Source organism: Parasteatoda tepidariorum, chromosome 4 (genome assembly GCF_043381705.1).
Source record: "Parasteatoda tepidariorum isolate YZ-2023 chromosome 4, CAS_Ptep_4.0, whole genome shotgun sequence".
In the NCBI taxonomy this organism is placed as follows: Eukaryota; Metazoa; Arthropoda; class Arachnida; order Araneae; family Theridiidae; genus Parasteatoda; species Parasteatoda tepidariorum.
Window position 1 is genome coordinate 100,748,159 of NC_092207.1, and position 14,551 is coordinate 100,762,709.

Consider the following 14,551-nt stretch of genomic DNA (forward strand, 5'->3'; position numbering starts at 1 on the left):
GGTTGTTGACTTTCACCGGTGAATGTTGACAATCACATAGTCGCTTTCGAGAATGTCCGAAATATTTAGTACATCCGATTTGATATTAATTTATTCGTGGGTATAATTACATTTATTCGATATTTTAATGCTTACTGACGATAGATTAGAAGAAACATCAGTGTTTGGAGTATCGGGCAAATGTATACCGGGCAATGGCACTTGACCTTAAAAAAACANTTAAAATTTAGATTCAAACTTTTTACATGAATTGATAAGTTGAGTGATTAAGTTATATATGTTACCAGCTTAGTATGAAACGCCGCCATTGTATAGAATGCCAAATGCTACTTAGGCAAAGTATGAAATAAACGTCTTAATGAGGTTATTATGTAAATGATGTGCAGGTTACTGTGAATGACAGAAATCGGTTACTGTGAATTGTTGACTTTCACCGATGAATGTTGACAATCGCATAGTCGCTTTCGTGAATGTCCGAAATATTTATTACATCCGATTTGATATTAATTTATTCGTGGATATAATTACATTTATTCGATATTTTAATACTTACTGACGATAGATTAGAAGAAACATCAGTGTTTGGAGTATCGGGCAAATGTATACCGGGCAATGGCACTTGATCTTAAAAAAACATCAGTGTAGGGCAGGGGTGTCAAACTCGCCGCCCGCGGGGCGCATGCGGCCCGAGATGAACATTTTTGTGGCCCAGTCAAAATATACGAAGCAAAGTAAAATTAAAATGGAAATTTGAATTAGAAACGAAACCAGCATATAAAATTATAATACTTTATTTATAAACTATACGGATCATTTTAAATTGTCCGCTCGAAAATGTAAAATTCGAATTGGCTGAAATGGAGTCCGTTTCACACTAAGCTATCAATTAGAAAGTACATAATCAGGTTTATCCTATTATAGCGAGGTAAGTATATATCTTGCTCCAAGGTTCTCAATCAATAAGGGGATTTGAAAGAAAATTTTTTTAAGTTTTTACAAACTATAAATCAAGATACAAGCTTGTTCTCCGATCAAATATGGTTGCAAGATTTATCTTTTACTATGGTTGATATAACCAAACACTTATCGATTTAAATTTATTTTTGCAAGGCAAGGATCAGATCATTACGAACATGTTTGACATAATTAAAAAAGCATTCAAATGTAAGCTATTTCTTTGGGAAAGGCAACTGAAAAATGAAGATTTAATGCACTTCCCAACGTGCAACAAGAACAAACCTTAGTTTAGATGATACTGCATCGTATCAAAAATACGCAGAAAAAAATTTCAAATCTTAGAGCAGAATTTGAAACAAGGTTTAAAGATTTTAATTCTTTGGAAGACAAATTTTGTTTGTTTTCGTCGATTTTCTCAATAAATATAGACTCAGTACCCAGTTATATGCAAATGGAAGTGATTGAGATTCAGTGCTACTCAAATTTGAAAGCAAAATTCATTGAAGTGGGTGTAAATAATTTCACGAATATTTACCAGCATGGTTTGAAAATACTCGAAAATTCGCGTATGAAATTATTTCCAAGTTTGGAAGTGAGAGCAATTATTTTCTGCTATGAATGGAAATAAATCTCCTGCCCGAAACCGTATTAATAACTCTCACGTTGGGTCAATTTTGAAACTAGTCTCGGCCAATAAAATTTCTCCCGAAATAGAAAAGATAATAGCAGAGAAGAGATGTTAAGTATCAGGACGTAAACAATAATTTAACTTTATATATGTTTATTACAATTCAAAATAAAAAAAATATTTGTTTCTATAAACATTGATTTTTTTTTTTGCTGCCCACCTGAAATTAAGCATTGTTTATTTGGCCCAGGTTAGCTTTTGAGTTTGACACCCATGGTGTAGGGTATACCGGGCTATGGCACTTAACCAGACCTAGTATGACTAGAACTTTGGTAAATGTCCGAAATATATACTAGGTCTAGTGCTAACTCCATGAGTGCCACTGCCCGGTATACATTTACCCAGTATATCCGACACTGACGTTTTTTTAAGGTCAAGTGCCATTGCCCGGCATACCCTACACTGATGTTTTTTTAAGGTCAAGTGCCACTGCCCGGTATACCTTACACTGATGTCTTTTTAAAGGTTCAGTGCCACTGCCAGGTATACATTTGCCCGGTATACCCGACACTGATGTTTTTCTAAGGTTCAACGCCACTGCCCGGTATATATTTGCCCCGTATACCCTACACTGATGTTTTTTTTAAGGTCAAGTGCCATTGCCCGGTATACCCTACACTGATGTTTTTTTAAGGTTCAGTGCCACTGCCAGGTATACTTTTGCCCGGTATACCTGACACTGATGTTTTTCTAAGGTTCAGTGCCACTGCCCGGCATACATTTGCCATGTATACCCTACACTGATTTTTTTTTAAGGACAAGTGCCATTGCTTGGTATATATTTGCCCCGATACTCCAAACACTGATGTTTCTTCTAATCTATCGTCAGTATCGAATAAATGTAATCTATCGTCAGTAAGTATTAAAATATCGAATAAATTTAATTATATCCAGGAATAAATTAATATAAAATCGGATGACGTTCTGAATTTGTCATTTTTGAATGACATTTTGACGAATCGGAGATTTATTTTATTCTTTGCCCGTTTCTCATTTGGCATTCTATAGAATGCCTAGGCAATGTGTGAAACATAAATCATTTCCCTTTGCGTTTATTCTTAAGCATTCGATACAATGCCTGATTTCATACTTTGCCGGTAACATATATATTTTGAATCAGATTAATCTATGCATAAATCCAACCCTCATCACTAATTCTTCCATGAAGCTGTTCATGTCTTCTTTATGTGATAAAAAAAAACTAAAAAAGCTCCACTTCGATATCTTATAATTATTGAAATCATTGTAGGCAGCAGATCGCAGGTAGTATTGAAAGAGCAACAAAAAGAAAATACATTTTAAATGATAATAAAAATAAGTTTGACAATTTTCTAATTGTTTTAGCATAAAGTTTCATTAAAAAATTCTAATAGTATTAACATCCTTTTATTTTTCTTAAATATGATCCAAAAGGAAATATATCTTTTTATTATTTTTACTATTAAAAATATCGTGTTTTATTAAGAAATGAATTTTGAATAAAATTTTTTTTCTTCAAAATTATGATTAACCCATTTTCTGTCAGAAGTGCGTAAACGCGTTATATTTCAATAAATATTTTTTTATTAACATAGTAAAGCATAATTTCCACTCATTTTCATTCATACGAGTCATTCCATTGAGTAAACACTTTCGGTTTTAAAAATTTTGAAACGATCTTACTCGTTTTTAGGATGGATTTAAGTTGAAAGTTTTATTAATAAAATAAAAACAAAACAAATTTCATAAAAAAATCTAGTGTCCAACTAAATGTTTTGTCTATCGATTTGGCCAATGGCGGGCTAACATTTCGTTTCTTCAATAATAAAATATTATTTTTAATGCCCGAAACTTTTTATGCATCTTAATAAATGTCATCAATTAAAAATAATACCACAATTTATAAAATTGTCAAAGTTGGCCTAAAGTGGATTTAAAGCGTTTTAACAAAATCGATTGTTAAAATTATTAATAGCCATAGTAAAAATAAAAAGAGAGAGAAAGAAAAAAAAATTATTTTATTTTTAGTTACGGGTTTTTTCAGTTTTAAATTACTTTTTTTTTCAATAATTCAAAGAATATTAAGATGAATGCCCACATTTAATTGTATCGCTAATTATAAGAAATATTTACTCAGATTTATTAATTAAAATCATTTTATGAAAAAGGATATGAAACATGCATAAAAACTTACTGTGAGTAAAACCTTTTGAGGTTTTTTTTTTAAAACTTCTCCTTCCTCGGCAGAACTCCGAGGATGCAGCTATATTTGGGTGAAGATTAGTGCGCAATCAGCCCAGCCTTGAAAAATGTTCGTAATTTGAAGCCTTTTTAATAGATGACGCCACTACACTCTTTAACGCTATCGAATAGCATAATCATTCAGTTGATATTTTATTACGTCAAAATAAATACAATGTCTTACATTTTATCGAATGGATAAAAATAATCAACCTCTTTTGAAACAGTATCGAGTCTGTTTGAAAATTAAAAACAAAATATTACAGTTCTTTAATGAAATACTAGTTTTAAATAGCAGAGTTTTCTTTTATTATTTTAAATTGACGCAAATTGAACTATTAATTTATGAACTTTATTATCTGGTTGATAAATTGGGTTTGAAGATAGTTTCAAAAAACTGATAAAAATGGTGCAATAAATAATGATAATAAGGTTTTTTTATTTTTCGGTTTAAAATAGACATTTCTTTTCAAATATCGCCTCAAACCGAAGGTCATTTCAACAGCTATGCACAATTTAGTTACAGCTATATAATTTAACTAAAGTTAAATATCTTTTGATCTGTGATAGTGCTCAACTTTCGATTTTATCTCGAAACAACAATAATGTACATAAAAGTTAGAAACAATGCTTTTTGCTTTTTTTAAAAATTTTATTCTTTTTTTTTACGAAATTATAGATAGTTTTAAATATAAGAGGCTAAAAATGTGAAATAAATTATGAATTTTTTTATGTTATTTAATTTTATTTATTTAATTAATTTTTTTCCTCAAAAAAAAGCTGAAATTGTAAAAAACTGTAAGAAATAAGTAAGAATCAACTAAAAGCTATATAATATAAATGAAAATCAACTACTTTAACTAAAAATGTAATATTACGAAGCTTTGAAACAATAACATTATTCGAAAAAGCGTCGTCTTGTTGATTTTTCGAGAATACCCTAAAAATCAATAAGACGCTTTTTCGAATACTGTAAGCTCTGTTTTAAAAACCGATTTTGTTCAAAGCCATGGTATTTACCCTGATACGATGCTCATTTCACTGTTTGTTCCAATAGAAATTTTAAACATTTTCTTTTCTTATTATAATGCAATTCAATACGTAAACTTCAAAGTACAGTCTCTTTTGTAAATGTTTCAGCTCATTTCAAGTTCTTGCTTTGAGTTGCCTTCTTGGGCCAACACAGCCGATATTTTTCTAAATAAAAAGTGATTGTGAAATCTCTCATAAAGATATTGAAATTATTGCGAAAATATTATTTAAAGGACTTCGCAAAAAAAGGAATTTTATGAAGCACTTAGAAAAGTTTAGTAGTGGTAACGCAAAGATGATTGATTTATTACATTTATGAATGTACGTTATTTTGCTAAGAAAAATCTAATTGTATGAAGCCTTAGTGCTACTAGACCTCTGAGCGTTAAAAAAGAATTTCCTGCATGAATTTGCATACACAATTTAATTTTTCGAATAGTCGTCTCTATTATTTCTTGCCATATAAAGCAACAAAGAAAATAAAGATAAAAGTTAATTTTAAATATAATTTTAAGTAAAGTTCGAGAAAACGGCTGCTCTGATCTTTCAAATTCCGATTAACTTTACTGATTTTATAAAAGTAAAAAAATAATACCTTTGATAACTAAAAAGTTTTTAATGTAGAATGTTTAATTTTTTGATAGTTTTAACCTTTTGCCTTTCTAAAGGGACATCAGCTGTCACCACTCTCAAATTTAATATCTTAATAATTTTTAGTCACTATCATTATTTTATTTTATAACAGTCGTTGAATAGCCCATCCAAATTTGAATTTGCGACTGCCATTGTTCAATCCCGTAGCCTTGTCATTTTAAACCCAATCCAGAAGACAAGGAAACTTCTGGATAGAGCATTAGGAGAAATTTGCCTTCGTGGAAGGCTTTCTTCGAGAGGCTTTTTGAGAATAACCCGCATTTGCGTTATATGGAGAGAAAAACCACGAAAAACAGATCTATGTCTAAATTTAGGAAGTGGCCTCACGAATTGTATGGCATGTCTTCGGATCATTCTCTGGAATGTTTCCCAGACAATTGCTAATATTGTGCAGCTGTAGAGCGTCGTAAATAAGTTTACGACGTCTACCTGAAAATAATCATTTTTAACGTTCCTTTTAATTCTCATTTTACCGAAAACCATAATTCGTCTTACATTATTCGTTTTTAGTTTATATACACCGAAAATAAATTCTTAACTAGACTACAATTCAACTCCTGGATCGCGAATTCTACGGAACATAAAACTTAATCAATGATCAATCAAGATTATCAATGATAAAACAATAAAAAATTTCATTTTTAAAAAAAAAAATTCGAAAATGGTCTTTTATGGGTTAATAGGCTGACAATTGTTTTATATACTTTATTCATGAAGTCGGAATTCCACCAAAAGAAGGTTCCGTTTGGGGTTTCCCAGCCGTAAAAAATTTGGAACCGCTGATACAGAGAATATAATCTTTTTTATTTTTTAATATTTAAATATTTTTCTTTTCCTTGCTCTCAAAAGGCGATGAAAGTCGACCGACTATTTATCAAGAGGGGAATGTATTTACTCGGCCTTGGAAAGATGAATGCTTTTTTTTTTCTTCTTTTCTTTCTTTTTCTTTGAAATATATATTTTTTTCCTGAAAATATTTCAAAACTGTTTCAAGTAGGGAGTGGGAGGACAGTTGCCCAAAAACCTATTACTCTGAGCGTATATTTTCCCCCCGTCAAAATTAGAATCTTCATTTTAAGTGATCTAATATGGATGCTTCGTTTTTTTTACCAGACTTTAAAACGTTTAAAATGGTGTCTTAAAATTCCTGCAAGCATTAACGTAAATTTACTACCACTCAAAGACTTGACGTGTTCACAGTAGCTCCGCATCTATGTGTCCATCATTTCGTCTAATCATTAGTTCTTTTAACTTCACTCATTAAAGAAAGACATATCGAAGAGCTAGCATATTCATTCATATCATTATGTTTCTTACAGCTATGAACGATGGATAAAAAAAAATCTTAAAAACGCAACTGAAGTCAATATTAAGATGTAACGTATTTTGTCTCGTTACTTTTTATGAAATTGTAAAAAAAGTTTTGTTATTCTGCAAAACTTGCGAGGAAAATTTTCAGTGACAAACGACGAAAATATTCCATTTCTCTACCCTAGCCTTCTCTACCCCCCTGTATGAAACAAAACCTTTTTTTTTCAAGCTATTTATATTTAAAAATGCGCAAAAAAGGTTTTTCAGTCTTGATATTCCTTGCAACATACATAGGGAAAATTTAAAAATTCACTGATTCAAGGAATTTTCTAAGCTATACTTAACTACTTCTTCGCAACTTCTTAACTACCTATACAAAAATTTTTCAAAAAATGTGGAAAAGTTTGCAAGAATTTTTCCCCATTAATGTCGCTTAAAATAGTTGCATAATTTTTGTGTTTATCGCTTTGCCGTAAGAAACAGTTTTAACATTTTGCTTTTTTAATTTTTCCTAAAAATGTTTAGATAAAAATAAAAATACATATTAAAACATTCGTATGTTTATTTAATCAACTACACAGTCTAATCCCGATATTATGAACTCGAGTTATAGTGGTCACTCGGTGGTAGCGAAAATTTTAAACGATATAGTCCGGAGTGTTATTTCATACGGTAATAGAGAAAAACTAAGAAACTGGTTGGTACTTCATTTACAGTGAATCTGAATAAATGTTACAAATGTTTGCTTTATGTAATGAGTTCAAATGCATATAATAATGGATTTTAATTAAAACTGAAGTAATGCACATTATAAGGAGGGTTTTAAAAGCTGAAAGTAATAAAGCGGGTGATTCCGCATTGATTGAGAAAGACCATCAGAATTTCGAGTTTTAACGGCAACTTTCTTCAAAATGGATGGAAATGAAAAAGATAAAATTCCGAAAAATGGTGAGAATTGAAAAAATAAATGTTAAAAAAAATCATTATAACGGAACCGCAACTTATAAGAAAAATATTTGAATGTTTTGTTAAAAACAAAATATTTGGAAAATATTCGCTGTAAGGAAAGTACGTACTAAGGAAATTCTATATACTTTCTAAGTTAATAGAGCAAATAATGTAGTATCGCAACCACTATTTCTAACAATACTATTGCAATATGCTAACGAATATTTAGTTCCATAGAGCGAACCGTCGTTTATAATGGATTTCTATCTGGGTCCGTGGACGCAGCACTGTAGCAGGGTCCGATAACCGTTTAAGGTGAAATGTCAAAGCTTAAGTCGACATTACCAAACATACAAATAATAAATCGAAATGTCATTGTTTCATCTCGCTGCTAGAACAGGTCTATTAGTAATAAGTCGATGTCAAAATGATAGCCTGAAAACCGATATTTATATTCATCGGTAAAATTTAAAACTTATTTTTTGATATGACTCAATTTTAAAAGAATATGACTAAGTTATACTTCATTTTAATATGAATACATTTTTAATAAAATGACATTTCTCGTCGCATTAGTTAAAGCAGCCGTCCCCCATTTTTTTTTTCCGGCTATAGCACCCTAAAGAAGAGTCGAAATTTTTTCTGCGGAATCCCGATGCTCATTCGCAATCGAATGAATGAAAGAACGATCAACATACTATTTGGAAATTATGAATGTCAATCTAATTATTTTCTATTTTTAAACTTCTTATCCTCATAATTTTTGTGTNTAGGCTGACAATTGTTTTATATACTTTATTCATGAAGTCGGAATTCCACCAAAAGAAGGTTCCGTTTGGGGTTTCCCAGCCGTAAAAAATTTGGAACCGCTGATATAGAGAATATAATCTTTTTTATTTTTTAATATTTAAATATTTTTCTTTTCCTTCCTCTCAAAAGGCGATGAAAGTCGACCGACTATTTATCAAGAGGGGAAAAAAGGTTTTTGTATTTACTCGACCTTGGTAAGATGAATACTTTTTTTTTCTTTCTTTTTCTTTGAAATATAATTTTTTTCCTGAAAATAATTCAAAACTGTTTCAAGTAGGGAGTGGGAGGAGTTTTAAATGTTGTTAAATGTTATTAATAAAGTTTTTTTAAATGTTGCCCAAAACCCTCTTACTCATTACTCTAAGTGTATATTTCCCCCCCGTCAAAATTAGAATAATAATCTTCATTTTAAGTGATCTAATACGAATGCTTCGTTTTTTTTAACCAGACTTTAAAACGTTTAAAATGGTGTCTTGAAGAAAAGAAAATTCCTGCAAGCGTAAATTTACTACCACTCAAAGACTTGACGTGTTCACAGTAGCTCGTGTCCATACCGTCTAATCATTAGTTCTTTTAACTTCACTCAAAGACATATCGAAGAACTATCAAAATACGTAATTTGCATATTCATTCATATCATTATGTTTCTGACAGCTATGAACGATGGATAAAAACAATCTTAAAAACGCAACTGAAGTCAATATTAAGATCTAATGTATTTTGTCTCCTTACTTTTTATGAAATCGTAAAAAAAGTTTTGTTATTCTGCAAAACTTGCGAGGAAAATTATGTGATAAACGACGAAAATATTCCATTTCTCTACCCTAGCCTTCTCTACAAAACCTGTATGAAACAAAACCTTTTTTTCCCAAGGTATTTATATTTAAAAATGCACAAAAAAAGTTTTTCAGTCTTGATATTTCTTGCAACATACTCAGGGAAAATTTAAAAATTCACTGATTCAAGGAATTTTATAAGCTATACTTAACTACTTCTTTGCAACTTCTTAACTACCTCTACAAAAATGTTTCAAAAAATGTGGAAAAATTTACAAGAATTTTTCCACATTAATGTCGCTTAAAATAGTTGCAAAAGTTTTGCGTTTATCACTTTGTGATAGTGAACGAAATATTCGATCCCGTGCCTTGCTATACACGTATAATGTTATTTTTTGTGGATATAATGAACCAAAAAAGTGAGGAAGTTGGATATAATGAACTTTTTTCTGTCTTCGACTGATTTTTTTCTTCATTTTTTCTGTAATAATTTTGAAATTTCTACTTCAAAATAAATAAAATGCATATACCAATGTTTAAAACCATCTATAGAGGGGAATGTAGCGATAAGCATTTTTTCCTGTTTGCTTCTTTTATCTCACTTTCCAATCCCTAAACAAACCAAGCTGATGTCAGGCAGATGATGCACCTGTAAGGTGTCAGTGAGATCAATATGCATTTTCTGTCAGAGGGAATGAGTAATTATTCGTTATTGGTCAAAGGGTTGGACACTAATATGTGTCGTTAAGGCCCTCATTTCAACTCCTTTTTGCTCTCAATTCAGTTAAAAAAAAAGTCTGCAAACAAGTGTTTCAAATTTAACTATGGAGACCAGTAAACGTAAAACGTTCTCCATTGATGATAAAATGGGCATAGTTATAAAAATTGAAAATGGATGCAATCAAGTTGATATTTGAAGGGAATATAAACTATTCAAATCTTGAGTTTGTAACATATGGAAAAAAAAAATTAATAATTTCTGCTCATGAAAAAAATTTAGAAGGCAGAAAAAAGTTGAGAAATGCAGATCACAAGGATGTTGAAGCATTGCTGAAGTGGTTCACCATTCGAAGAAGCCGCAATATTCTAGTATCTGGACAAATGTCGATGAATGTATTAAGCGATTTTATGAGACTAATTTTATGTGCTGGAATGGCAGGTTAGACAGGTTTAAAAAGCTGAATTACAGAAATTCAGGAAAAATTATCTGAGAGTCGTGAAGTGTTTCCATATCTGATATTGAGGATTGCTCATCAGCTAAAAATTACTAATTTTTTTTGCACGCAAGACGAAGAATAATGAAAAATAACACATTTTTTGCTACTTCATAATATTTTTCAGTCATTTATTTGAATAATGTGTAATAAAAGGGAGCAGTTTGGGAACCATAAGTTAAATTGCCTACGTAACGGATATAGTGAACACCCGGTTATAGTGAACAAAAATGTCGGTCCCTTGAAGGTTCACTATAGCGGGGTTTGACTGTATTTGGAAATTATGAATGTCAATCTAATTATTTTCAATTTTTAAACTTTTTATCCTCTTTAAATTTAATTTTTTTGTCACCCGAGTTTTTAAAGTTCAGCTTTCATTTAAGTTTTTAAAACGAAAATGAATCTCTATAAATATTCTTAGGGAATCATATTTCTTTGACTTTAATCGTTTTATTTTGAATTCGAAGTTCCATGTGGAACGCTAAGGCAGTTGTCCTTTTCACAATTTATTCAATTTCTTTCATTCTTGGTCTCCTTTCGCATTTTATAAAAATAAACCAAACTATTAAATCAATAATTATTCATTCATTGCTATTAAATGCCAAGCAAAATATTTTATAGAGAGGTAGATATGAAGTTTTTCCGAATTTTTGGCAACATTTTATAAGCCTTACCACGAAAGCGCCGTTGCGTATGAACTTTTTAAATCATTTATAGGCAGTGGTGTGGACAAATAAGTTTGTAATACATTAAAACATACGAACACTACAATACATTTTTATAAAAAACGTGCCCTGTAAATGTCACTTTCAAAGCTCATGAGAAGGCCTTCGACCGCTTGAGATCCTTCCGCGGAACCCTGGGGTTCCGTGGAACACCTTTTGGGAACAGCTGAGTTAAAGAATATCCTAAAATAACAAAACGGAGAGTTTTTCTTGGGGGGGGGGGAAGGAGGCACATTTGCGAAATGTTTTTCTCCTACTTTATCCACAGGTGTCATTTATTACATCATCTATTTGCATTTAAACTAACCTTGAACGCTTCTCGGGATCTCGCGAGTGTTTTAGAAAAGAAAGTAGTATTACATTAAGTTTTACGTTTCCTTGAAGAAGAAAAAAAAGTATAACTCCTTGCATTTAAGTAGTTTCTGCTAGAGTGCCTCTGCCAGACACGGAATATTTCTTATGATGCCTTTATAAAGGGAATTACGTATAAACCTGCCTTAATATATTCATTTAGAAATCTCTATGCGCTGTATGAACCCCAGAAATTTTGTTTTTCAATTCAGGCACACTAACAATTTTTAATGTAGTTTTGATTTTTGAAACCTAACGAATCAGAAGATCCAATAAAGGATCGCTCGATGAAAATAAAGCGCTAAGTGGCAGACACCTTTAAATTCAAAAGGGGGAATAGCTTTCTCAAATATTTGAAACTTTTTTAAATCAACTTTATAATTTATTATTTATTTTATAATCGTCGAAGAGCCCTCCCAATTTTCGGGTTTACGACTACTAATGTTCAACTCCGTAACCTTTTAGTTTTGAACCCAATCCAGGTGACAAAGGAACTCCTAGTTCAAGCATTGGTATAAAATAAATAAATAAAGTGGATGTTTTTTTGGTGGAACTATAACCCGTATTTGCCTTACATGGTCAGAAAAACCAGGAAAACCTCCCACGCGAACCGGGTGCGGAATTCGTATCGATCAGCCATTGCTGGGATTCGAACCGGATTCACCTCATTGGAAGGCGAACGCTTTATCCTCCGAGCAACACCAATGCTCCACGTGGTTTAACTTTTCAAGTAGTTTAAAAGTATTCTATGTGTTTACTACGTCTGCTTACTATTGCTAGCCGGAATAGTTTTTGCAATTTCTAACACTCGCTCACCCACTACTGAAACCCAAATATACTTCCTTAAGCATCGTACAAAAACCAAAGTGATCTGCTGTTATTTTACAAATTTGAATCCTAAGTTAACAAACGATAACTTAAACATACAATAGTTAAAATAAATAAAGTTATTAGAAAAGGCGCCTAGAACTGAATGATGCTCGTAACAAAAGGTGAGACAATTATAAAATAATTCTTATTGCTGAACAAATAATTGTTCTGCAATGAATGAAATTTAAGATTTTTTTTCCATCCCTTATCCAATTCCTTTACTGTGATTGGAAAAAAATTACAAGAATAAAAAGTGTTCTTATATTATTATGTGTCTATTACTATTATTTTTTATATTAAATTGAACTTTTAACAGGTAAATACTTCACTCCTATTGGATGATGAATATCTGATTATCCTTGTTATGGATGGATGTCATATGACGTCAACAATGTATTAAACCTTTTCGGTGCTGTGTCTGCCAAACACTACTTTTACAAATGTGACAAACCACTAGAATTTTAAAAATAATTGCTTTTATGCACTTAGCAACCATTATTCTTTAAACAAAGAGCTAAAGTATGTCACTTAAAATGTACTATCTATTGCCTAACTAAAAATTTCAATCGAAATTTGTTTTTTCGAAAAGGTTTAAGTCAAAATGATCAAACCAAGAATCAAATATCAGAGCTTTTTTATTGTGTTACCACTTTATACATTTAGCTATCAAAAATACGGATGAGTGAGCTGCTACATTAAGATCTAAAACTGTTGTACTAAGCATTGTAGAACGTAAAATGAATGCTGCGAAACAACTTTATTTTTTCCACAGACATTACCAGACTGCACCAAGTTAATTTATAAAAAAAATGTAAACAATTTTTAAAAAAATCTAAATTTCCAGCAATAAGCTGTCTGAGTCTAGTACATATACCTTAAATTTATGGTATCAATTTCGCTATAAAAAGCTGAAAAATTCTAACAATGAAGATTCCCAAAGTCTCACTCTCCAATTGTGCTGAATTTACTTTTTATCAATAGTTTATAAAATTATAAATAAAATTTATTTTGTCTTCTTCGTAGTAATTATTAAATTATAAAAAAACAAAATCTGCAATTTTTCCTTAAGTTCCTCGCCAATTTTAATTCATTGTGCAGACGAAAAACATTTTTGGCCTTCCTCTTTTTTCGAATACTTCATTTCCTTTCTGTAATTTAACTAAAAGATTAAATTATAAAATTAGAATAATTCTATTGTTTTAATTGATACATTCCAAAGTGCCTGTGTAACTCAGAATTATACAATCATTTTTTAAGTGACAGTTTATTTGCTAAATTAGAACTCTGACAAGAAATCGCTTAAAATTAATTTTTTATGAGTAACTTTACGCTTGATTTTTGCAACTGTGTTAGTTATCGCGCATTTGGCAAATTTCTTAGATTTTTTGTAAACATTTTTACTCAAATTTACACTAAGAATAATTCATATTTCCGCAATTAATTTATAATAGATAAAATATTTCACGTATGTCATTTCACAGCACGAAAAATAACTATATAAAAAATTACTGAGGAGAGAAAATTGTGATCACTTGTAACCCTTCTCCCTCTCTCCTGGATAGATTTTTATAAACACCCCCACATTTCAAGTCATGGGTTGCGATAACTGCCCCAATTGATGTTTGTCTAAAATTAATATTATGCAAAAAATAAAAATACATGATGGTGAAAATAAAACAACCAACTCCAAGACGTTCCAAAATTATTGTCTGCTTGTTTCGCTTTGGTACTTGATCAATTAGACAAGGGATTCACTTCAGTGGCTCTCCATTTTAGAGATTTCAATGCCTTCAGCTTACAATTAAAAATTACAATCTACCAACTTCAGCAGTTCAAGACATATTATTTTGAGGTTATTAAAATGTTAAGGCAATTATATACAACACACTAATGTTTTATGTTATTATTACTGCTACATTTTGATTTCCAGGTGCATGCGAACCCCGCTCTCTCCTACAATCCGAAAAAGATTCTTTGTTTACTAAGTTGAACACA

The 14,551-nt window shown here is 30.9% G+C and overlaps 1 protein-coding gene across 1 annotated transcript in view; it reads right to left on the reverse strand.

The window, feature by feature from the left end:
• LOC107438854 (cytochrome P450 2A9) overlaps positions 1 to 4,122 on the reverse strand; it is a 32,650-nt gene extending 28,528 nt beyond the window's left edge. Inside the window, exon 1 of the mRNA XM_043046345.2 lies at positions 3,819 to 4,122. The gene's annotated coding sequence lies outside the window, so the exon portion shown is untranslated. The remainder of the gene's footprint in view (positions 1 to 3,818) is intronic.
• Positions 4,123 to 14,551: the final 10,429 nt, after the last annotated feature.